Below are 10,209 nucleotides of genomic sequence, written 5' to 3'. Positions count from 1 at the left end.
CCCCTGTATTTGGGGCAGAGCCTTCACACTGAGCTACATCTTCAGCCCCCCCCCTTCTTGATCTTTTTTTTTTTTTTTTTGCTTTGACTTGTTTGGGATTCTCAAGGGCAGTCACATGGGCTGAAAGGCCCTCTCAGGAGGGAAAAGAGAGGAGGAGAAAGATGACCATGCCTGATAGGTTGCATCAGTCATCAGGTACTACTTGTCAGGAACTGGGTCAGTACTTTTCAAGAAGATAGGTCCCAGGGGAGAACTTCGGGGACTTTTCTGCCCTGTTGATTGGCTCTGTCCTGCAGCCCCTCCTCACCATGAGCTCTTGTCAGGTCTGGGTCCTCAGATGGCATGGGGTGTGTGCTTGTCACCTGCGGCTGGGCTGTGTTCCTCCCTTCCTGGTTTACTGTTTGTTCGAGACGTCTAGACTGGAGTGAGCCTCACACAATTCCTCTCTGTTCCCGCAGCCTGGCAGAACGTGCGCTTACCTCCCAAAGGCATGAACGTCCCCTTCCCTCGGCTTGTCACCTCAGCCTGCGTTTTCTGCAGGGCTCAGGTCTGCAAGCCGGGACCGGCCCCTGGCGCTGACTGATACAGCTCGGCTCCACTCAGCTCCCACAGCCTGGACCACGTGGCCTGTGCAGCCGGGAGGGCTTCCAGGCGGGCAGCCAGCCCCAGTTCTTAAAGCTACAGAGGTGCTGGTGGCTGGACAGACCCTGCACCCTGCGGGGTGAGCTCTCTCTGCAGGAGCTGGTCTCACCCCCCCGCCCCCACCCCCCAACCCCCCAGGAAACGTAAAATGCAAAGAACTGGCTGAGTAGGTAGCTTTGAAAAACCCTGATGCACGGTTGCAGCTCCAGCACTTTTGATGTAACTGACCTGCGGGTACAGTCTGAGTTTCAGAACTCCGCAGGTGATTCTAAATCCAGCCAAACTTAGGAATTGCCATCTGTGCCGGTCAAATTTCAGTGTTCGGGTAGTTACTCGGGGAGCATGTTAAGATGCAGATTCTGACCTAGAAAATCAGGATCGGGCAGAAATTCTGCATTTCCAACAAGTTTCCACACAGTGCAGGACCTACCGGCCCCAGGGTCACACTGTCCCGCAGGGCTGGTGTTTCTGGCTTCGATCAGCACCCGTGGCCAATCCTTAGGGGCCTTGCTAAGTGCTGCCTTGGCTTCAGTTTCCTCCTCACTCCTCTTGGTCAGCGGTTCTGAGGAGTAACCCAGATAGTATGAGTGAAGCGCTAAACCAGTACCCAGCATGCGCAAAGGGTTCCGAAGAGGTGGGCTGTGCCATGGTTTTCTGCTGGCTGCTTCTGCCAAGGGAAGATCCAGTTCTCCTTTCTCCTGCTTCAGAGCCATCTGAACTTCCCTTTGGACCCAATATTAAGACCAAACATCACACAAGGGCCTTCACTGAATCCCCCTGCCTGCCCCTGCCTACCCCTGCCTGCCTCTTCTCAGTCTCTGTGAGTCTCTGGGAAGGCAAAATCACTCGCCGAGGCCCACTGCAGGTCCTTCCCACTCCAGACCGTGGCAGGTTTTTCCTTGGGTCACTTTTCCAGCTCTCTTTATTTGGTTAGCTCCTCCCCTTCATTTAGGAGTTTGCACTGGTGTGACTTCCTCCAGGTAGCCTCTCCTGGCTCCCAAGGCCAGGTAAGGACCGCCTGCGTGTTCCCAAAAGCAGATGTCCTCCCCCAGGGCCGTTTCCCTGGGCCATTGTCAGTGCTGGTTTCCCTCTTTGCCACTAGCAGCTGTAAGTTCACAATGGTCAGCTCACCACTGACTCCCAGTAAGTGCCCAGCACACTGGAGTGAGTTGTGAGTGAGTGTGAATGAGTGGATTTAAGTGAAAGATCTCTTTTCTTGTAGAATCAGAAAGTCTATGTCACATAGCCCTAGCCCCTCAGGGTCTATCTCTGATCAGGTGGTCCCCAAGTGACCACAGCTACCCACACTTCAGCCTCAGCTTTCCTGGAGTGCCCTGGTGTCTAAATTGCTCTGTGTGATGTCGTATTTCCAGAGAATGAAATAAAGGGAGTTAGTTGTTAAATTGCTTGTAGGTCACAATGGAACCAGATCTCATCTATTATGGTAAACTTTATTAGGCAGTAGCCAAAAGATGGAAACAACTCAAAGTGTCCATCAACAGTTGAATAGATAAACAACACATGGCATATACATATGGTAGAATACTATTCAGCCATAAAAAGCATGAAATTCTTTCTGATACATGCTATAACATGGATGGATCTTGAAAGGCTCTATGGTCTGAATGTTTATATCCCTCACAAATTCATCCGTTGGAACCAATATAATAGCATTAGGAAGTGAGGATTTTGGGGGGTGATTAGCTTGTAAGGGCAGAGCCCTCATGATGGAATTAGTGCCTTTACAAGTGAGACCCCAAAGAGCTACCTTGTTCCTTCTGCCACATGAAGATACTGAGAAGGTCCCATATGTGAATGAGAAATGTTCTTTCCCCAAATCTGCCAGCACCTGGGTCTTGGACTTCCCAGTCTCCAGAACTGTAAGAAATAAGGATTTTTTGTTGTTGTTCATAGGCTAAAACACTGGTTTGTGGTGTTTCATTACAGCAGCCTGAATGAGCTAAGATAAAGATGTTAATGCAAAGTGAAATACACCAGAAGGAAAAGGGGACTGGCTTGATTCCCCCTCTGTGAGATCCCTGGAGCAGGCAGACTCATTGAGAAAGATGGCCAGTGCAGATAGAGGGGGGAGATTGGGGTTACTGATTAATGGGTACAGAGGTTCACTTTGGTACAATGAAAATGGGTCATGGTGACAGCTGTACAATATTGTGCATGTATACTTTAAATGAATTATATACTTAAAGATGGTTATAATTTATGTTATGCATATTTTATCACAATTTAAAAATCCCACTCTTAGAAACCTAAATTGGGCAGCACCCCTAGCCCGCACTCCTCTGCAGAGGACACTCACATGCCCTGCCCCTTTGTTTCCCTTTTTCTAGAGGTTTAAAGCTGACATTTGGAGCCCCAGAAAAGGTGAGGCTGTGTGGTTCACAGGGTGTAAGGAATGCTAAATATTTACAGTGGTTTTCTCAGTGGTTTGCTCAGTGAGACCTGAGAAAAATTGCTAAGGGAGAGAAATATTATAATACTTTATATCAGAAGGAACTTCAGAGGAGGAGCAGTTGCTTAAGTCAAAAGAATTTAGAATAGGAAAAAAAAGTCATTATTTGCAATTGCTTAGCTAAAAGAACGTGCCCTCCATAACAAACAGAATTAAACTCAGGTAATTATTGTATTAAGAAATTACTGTATTAGGAAAAAGGAAGGTGAAGGGGCTCAATGGGTGATTGAAGAAGAAATTCAAAATAATTTTCTCAAAGAGGTTCTTCAACCTGAATTAGAGATGAAGCTTCTAGAAATGGTTGCTTCTGTCAATGGGAGTTGTTCTGGACCAAACATTTGTGTTCTTTTGAATTCTGGTGTTGAAGTCCTAATGCCCAGTGTCATGGTATTTGAAGACAGGGCCCTTGGAAGCTGATTAAGGGTAGATGAGTTCTTAAGAATAGGACCCTCATCAGATGGGGTCCATGCCTTTACATGAAGAGACACCAGAATGCTTCCTTCCTTTCTTTTTCTTCCACCAGGAGAAGGTGGCTGTCCGAAAGCTATGAAGAGGCCCTCACCAGATCTGACCCATGCTGATACCTCGATCTTGGAATTCTTCCTTCCAGAGCTGTGAGTAAAGACTTTTCTGCTGTATCATTCAGTCTGCTGTTACAGCAGCCTGAGCTAACTAATACAGTGTAGCTCAGGGTTTGGTCCACAAAAATTGATTTGGCTTCTTATTGGAACTGAGATTTCTGTATTGAAGAGGGATCAAAGTCCATTTCCTAATTCAGCTCCATTGTGCTAGAGCATTCCAGACCCTGCCTACAATACCTAGGAGAAGACATCAGCCGTGGGCCAGCACTGCTCTGCATTGTTTTGCCCTTTTTAATATTAGCCCCAGGGAGTGCAAAGGCAGAAAAAAAATGCAATTTTTTTTGGGTGGAAAAAAAGATGCAATTTCATCTTCTGAGTGGACAAAGATGGCTGGGAAGGACTTGGATTCTGGCCTCTGCTCTCTGCATTCGGGCTGTGTCTCTGCTTTGGCAGGCATCATCCCATTTTCCTTTCGTGCAACGTACATGTGTCTCTCTGCTCTCCTAAAGTCTGGCCAACTTCTCTAATGAAAAGTAGGAAGAGAGATCACTGAGTGTTAGGATCTGAATCACACACCAAGGGGCTGAGGCTTACAGACCCTAGGGGAGCTAAGATGTGAGGCGAGCCAATTTTAGCGACCCTGCAGGTCTAGGAAAGACGCAGGGAAGGCTCAGCCGTTCCTGATAATCTAAAGGTCTCAAATCAAGCTTCACTTCCTTGAGGAAGTCTCCTTGACTCTCCAGACCACACTAGTACTTCCTGTTACAAATTCTCAAAGCTCCCAAAGTTTTCCTTCACAGTACTCATTACTTGATGGAATTTTATGTTTATAAAATTTATCTGACTGTCCCACTAGGTTTTAAATTGTACAGACCAAGCCAAGCATGTTGGCGCATGTCTATCATACCAGCTACTCAAGAGGCTAAAGCAGGAGGATCACAAGTTTGAGCCTCAGCCTGGGCAATTTAGCAATTTAGGGAGACCCTGTCAAGGAAAAAAGGAAGGAAGGGAGGAAGGGAGGGAGGGAGGGAAGCACTGAGTTTAATCCCTAGTATTGCAAAAAGAAAAAAAATTAAGTGCACAAAGCAAGAAATACGCCTGTTTTGCTGGTTTCCATATCTCCCGTGCCCACTCAAATGACTATCATAGGGAAGGTATCAAAACATACCTGTTGGATGAATGAATCAATGGGAGCTGGATTTGATGGGAAGAGAGTTCAGAAATATTTACTTGGGATTCTGAAAACTAACTTGTATGGCCAGGAATTTAGCTCAGCAGCACAGTGCCTGCTTGGCAAGTGTGAGACCTGAGTTCAAATCCCGGTACCCCGGCCATCCCCCAAAAAGAAAATGGAAACTAACTTGTTCTGCTGTTTGTTGTACTTTAGCCTGAAGTTATGTTAATAAGAAGTATCATTTTCAGGGCTGGGGATTTAGCTCACTGGCAAAGCGCCTGCCTGGCAAGTGCAAGGTCATGAGTTCAGTTCCCGGTACCCGGAGAAAAACCAAAAAAAAAAAAAAGAAGTATCATTTTCAAACTAGTAATTATAGTCACCATCTCTTGGATTCTTAATTTTTTTTTTGTCTTTTTGAGACAAGGTCTCCCTATGCAGTTCAGGCTGGTCTTGAGCTCACTTTGTAGCCCAGGCTAGTCTCAAACTCACAGCAATCCTCCTGCCTCATCTTTCTGAGTGCTAGGATTACAGGCATGTGCCACCATGCCCGGCTCTTGAATTCCTACTGTATATCGGGCTCATAGTTTACCTAACCATTTCATCTGATCACTATGTTGTAGAAAAGGCATCATTATTATTCCTATTTCAAATATGAAAACAAAATCAAGACTTTGGGACTAGGCCAAGCATCTTGCCCAAACACACAGACAGCAATTGGTAGAGAGGGGATTTGATTACCTCTGGGTCCTTTATACACAATTTTGTACTATAATTTTACATAGATTTATATGTAACATCCTGACGTGAACTCCGTGAGAGACTCAAAGAAACTGAGCAACCTGAGTGGAATTACACAGCTAGCAAGTCAGGATTCAAACCAGGATCAAAGCCCAAAAGACTGCTCTTCTGCTACAGGACATCGTCATAGACCCTTAGAATATATTATAGAAAAGACCAGAGCAGTCTGGGTGGATGAGCCTAGGGAGAATCAGAACCAGAAGTTCCTGTTGAAGGATCTGCAGCTCTGTGCCCACCACACATTCTGACCTCTCTCTGGGCTCCTCCAGCCGCAGCCACTACTGCTGGTGAAAATGTGGACCTATGACTAAAGTGTGTGGCAGGGGAGGACTTCTGTGATCTCCTGTAATTCTTTCTGCCTTCACGCTGACTGTGCCAGCCATGGCCACTTGCCTGTGCGGCGCCGGGACCGCGCTCTGCTGGGATTTGTAGAGAGGCAGGTCAGCATGCCTCATCTCAGGAACACAGCAGCTTTTCAGTCCATTGTGGACTCGTGGCCCCTGTTGGAATGGGGCCCTTCCAATGCGGAGACTCTGTAGGCACAGCTGTGCTTCCGTACCAGGGACCCTGCATTTACAGCTTTTAAAAGTCCGTTTCTCAGCCACAAATGATGCCATTGTCACGGTAGCGCTTCCTGTTTTGCACCAATTAGTCATATTAAAAACAGAAAGAGGCAAGAGCCTGGCATTCACGGTGTCCACTGGGCTGCTTGGGGAAGGTTCAGCTCTGGGGATGGTGTAGGCAGGCAAAGCCCCATGAGAGGCCCAGTGGCCAACTTTCCTCTCCGTCTCCTGTTCCAACACTGCAGGCCTGAGCCACACGCCCATTTCCTGGCTGCTCCTTGCTCCCCGGTCTCTTTCCTCCTTCTGCCCACTGCTTCCACACCAGTCAATCGCCATAGATGGCATTTAGGTTACGTCATTTATTTGCTGAAGCTCTTTCAGTGGCCTTTGGACTGACCGGTCAAGTCTAAAGACTCGGTCAGTCCCTGCCCTAGGGACTGCCAACACGATACACAGGCTCTGCTTCCCGAGGCTGCAGCGAAGATGGGGTCACTACAAAACTTAAAAGGGTACCAAATTGCCCAGTGAATAAGGTGAGGACAAATGAGAAAAAAATAGTTTATGCAAAAGTCCATGGTGAGCAAAAACACCAATCTTGTAAATAAAGGCAAGGACTGACCCTGCACCTGCACGCTCACCCATCTTCCCCCGACTTCCACTAGTCCTGGCCTTTTTGTCCCCCTGAGCCAATCAGCTCCTGTTCCCAGACTGTACTCGCTCACTCCCCGGCCACCATCCATGCCTCTGTTCACGGAAGCAGCTCCTGTCTGCTCCCCATGCCTGTCTGCCTGCGCCCTGTCCGAGTTCCTCAATTTAGTACTGCCTCTCAAGGCCTTTCAAGCTTCCTTAGAGAGAGCACCAAGGAGGACTTGGGGTGGAACACTTGCTTAGTTCACAAGACACCCTCAGTCCAATACCCGGCACCAAAATAAAGAAAAGAAAGGAAATGAAAGTTAGAAGTAGCATCACATGTGCACAAGTCCTGTCCCCTTGCCTCCCCAGGGAGCCTGCTGGCCACCAGTGTGAAGCCCCTCCCTGACCCCAGGGAGACCCCTCTCTCCTGCTTCAGCCTCTCACAGCACTCAGCAGCACCTGGTGAGCCCTTGCATTTCCTTCTCTCCAGCGGGTGCCTGCGCTGGAAGCCTCAGGAGAGCAGGGTTTCACGCCTGCAGGTTTGTGGCTAAGTTCCAGATCCTTGGCCAGGGCTGCTCAAGGGCCCAGACCCAAGAAATATTTGTCAGATTGAATCTCTTCAAGGCAACTCTTAGGTGCACTCTCAGTGTATAAATCACATAAAGGACGTTTTCTAGTCAGTATGAAACAAATGTATACGTTCAAATGTATGAGATAACTCAGGCCTCCAAAGGAAACATTTTGGTTTATTTGGACATAAAAAAGTGAAAATGGATGCTTTGGTCTCTGTATCAAGGACCCTCTCAGGGTAGCCTCATTTCACTTTGAATTTGCATTTTCTTTGACTGCACAGACTCAAGAGAAGTTTTATTTACCCCAGATCAACAGCTACAAATTATAACTGTTAAAAAAAAAACCCTAAAACTTTCAATAGATGAATTGTATGGTATGGGATTTATAGCTCAACAAAGCTGTTACAAACAAAACAAAACAAAACAGTTCCTCTTGCAAGCCTTATCTGGGTGAACCAAGGTTTCCTTTTATTAAATAGAGCCAGAGGGAGATCTTTCATTCCAGCCTGGACAAAAATCTACCAGCCTGAGAAAACTGAGTATGTGGGTGATCCCCACTGCTTTGACACCCAGCCTGCAATACGTCTGTAAGTGTGCTCTTTTTATTACAATTTTAAGAGTTTGTAATACATGTTGAAACAGGAATTTGAATCCCAGAGTTAGAGGACCTTCCTTGAGTTCTCTCTGAAGAATGAGATTGGTGGATCGGTGTTTGGAAATTGCTGGTCTTTGGATTATTTGGCATCTGTCAGATACTGCCTACCATTTCCATGTGTTTTTCTGTGTTCCTCTACCATTTATTCACCACACACGAGCTCCGCAGAGTGAGAATCCTGCCTTGCACCAGGCCTGGTACACAACTCATGCTTAGGCAATGGGTTTGTTCTTAGTTTTTCTTTTTTTTAAAATGAAATTGAACTAAACACCTGTCTTGATTGGAGCTGGATGGGATCTTGACTACTTAATACCTGTTCTTAAATTCTGAAGGGGAAAAAAGGATCATTTTTCTTCAACTTTCCTAAATTCCCTCTCAGGACAGACTGCAGGAACTCCTGGAAGTATCAGAACTTTGGCTTATATGGGCTCTTCACCAGAGGACAGTATGTTTTAGGGGATGACAAGACAGAGGAAAGCAGCACCAGGCGTCCAAAGAGGGGACAGTATAGCAGGAAAGGGATGAGAAGAGACGACAGAGCCAATTCTGGTATAGTTCTTGAGCCGATAAAGGGTTGTCTGTGGTAAAGGAGAATTCACAGCCCACCTCTTTTGGCTGAAAACCTGTCTTGATTTTAAGCAAGCAGAAGGGGCTGGCAGAGAGCTCCTTTGGATCTTAGTTGTCTTCACCTCTACAATCCTTCATATTTTGGAGGTGGCTTACTCCACTTTCCTTCAGTGCTCTGGTGAAAAGTAAAAAAGGTATATAATTTTTATCTCATAGAGTCATAAATAAAAATAACAGGTAACATGGATTAAACTCTGTGCCATGAGATTTAGATTTCATCATTCAGTTGTCACAACTCAACGGTAAGCGCTGTTATGCCCCCAGTTTACTGAAGAATAAACCGAGGCTCAGAGGAACAGAAAAAAGATTGTTACTCTGAACACATGCCTGGGAAGCTGAGAGCTGGGACTCAAACCAGGCAGGCTGGCTTTGGAGCCAGCTTGGAAATGAGGGGAAGCCGTTGAGGGAACAAGTAGGAAGAGAGGGGAAAGATAAACTGTGACAATGGCCCAGGACAGAGTCAGGCAGGGGAGGAATGGACGAAGGAATGGTCAAAGAATAGGTGAATGAGGAGCGGGTATCATGGAACCAAGAGAGGAGGGCTGGGTATGACAAGCATGGACAGTAGTTTCTCAGGCTTGGCATCTTGAAAGTTCTTGGTGACCTTGTCATGCAGTCACTACGTCAGGGCTTCTCAACTACGGCCCTAGTTGACATTCATGGCCAGGTAGTTGTATGTTTAGGTTCCTCAGTGGTGTCCCTAGTTCTGCCTACTAGGTGCCAGTACCACCCCTCCCCCAGGTGGGGAGAATGAAAAATGTGTCCAGATGTTGCCAAATGTCCCGCAGGGGTCAAAAGCATCCCTGGCTGAGAACTACTGCTTTGCAGGGTGGTGGGTAGAAAACAGATCGGTGTTCATGAAGGAGGGAATGGAGGTGAGAGGGAGAAATGATGACACAGGAATTTCTGGGACAGATGACAGGAATGGGACCCGACCACAAGCTGAGGGGCCAGCCTCTGAGAGGAGCAGAGCCACTTATCCCGTGCAGGAGAAGGAACAGAGTCCTGCTGCAGAAGTAGCTGTGGGAAGGTGTGTATATTTGGCAATGGCGAGAGGAGGGAGTCCCCATCTGTTGGCTTCTATTTTCCCAGCCAAGCATGTGGCACGGTCATCAGTGGAGCAGAGATGGAGATGGGGAGGAGGAGGGAGGAGAAGGCACGAAATCCTGGGAGTGTAAGTAGCAAAGCAAGCCAGAGGGAGAAGGGGTAGGATTGCTAGGCAGTGCTGATGGCCCATTTGCAGCCTGAGGCCAGGAATTTGAAGTGAGGCCAACCTACGTGGTATGAGGATTTCTCCAGCAGCTTCAGCAGCTCTGGGAACAGTGTGGAGCTGGTGGAGGAAGACTGGGGGACTGGTAGCAGCTCCAGGAGCAGGACCCAGTGTTGAATGGCTGTCCCTTCTGCCAGAGGGAAACATGGGAGTGTCTGTACCCCTTGTAGATCAGGAAGCAGGAGGTCATGATGCCCTTTCTTCCTCAGGATCAGACACAGAGG

The sequence above is a fragment of the Chinchilla lanigera genome, unplaced genomic scaffold (assembly GCF_000276665.1).
Source record: "Chinchilla lanigera isolate Chin_1 unplaced genomic scaffold, ChiLan1.0 scaffold00037, whole genome shotgun sequence".
NCBI lineage: Eukaryota > Metazoa > Chordata > Mammalia > Rodentia > Chinchillidae > Chinchilla > Chinchilla lanigera.
This window is presented reverse-complemented; position numbering follows the sequence as displayed.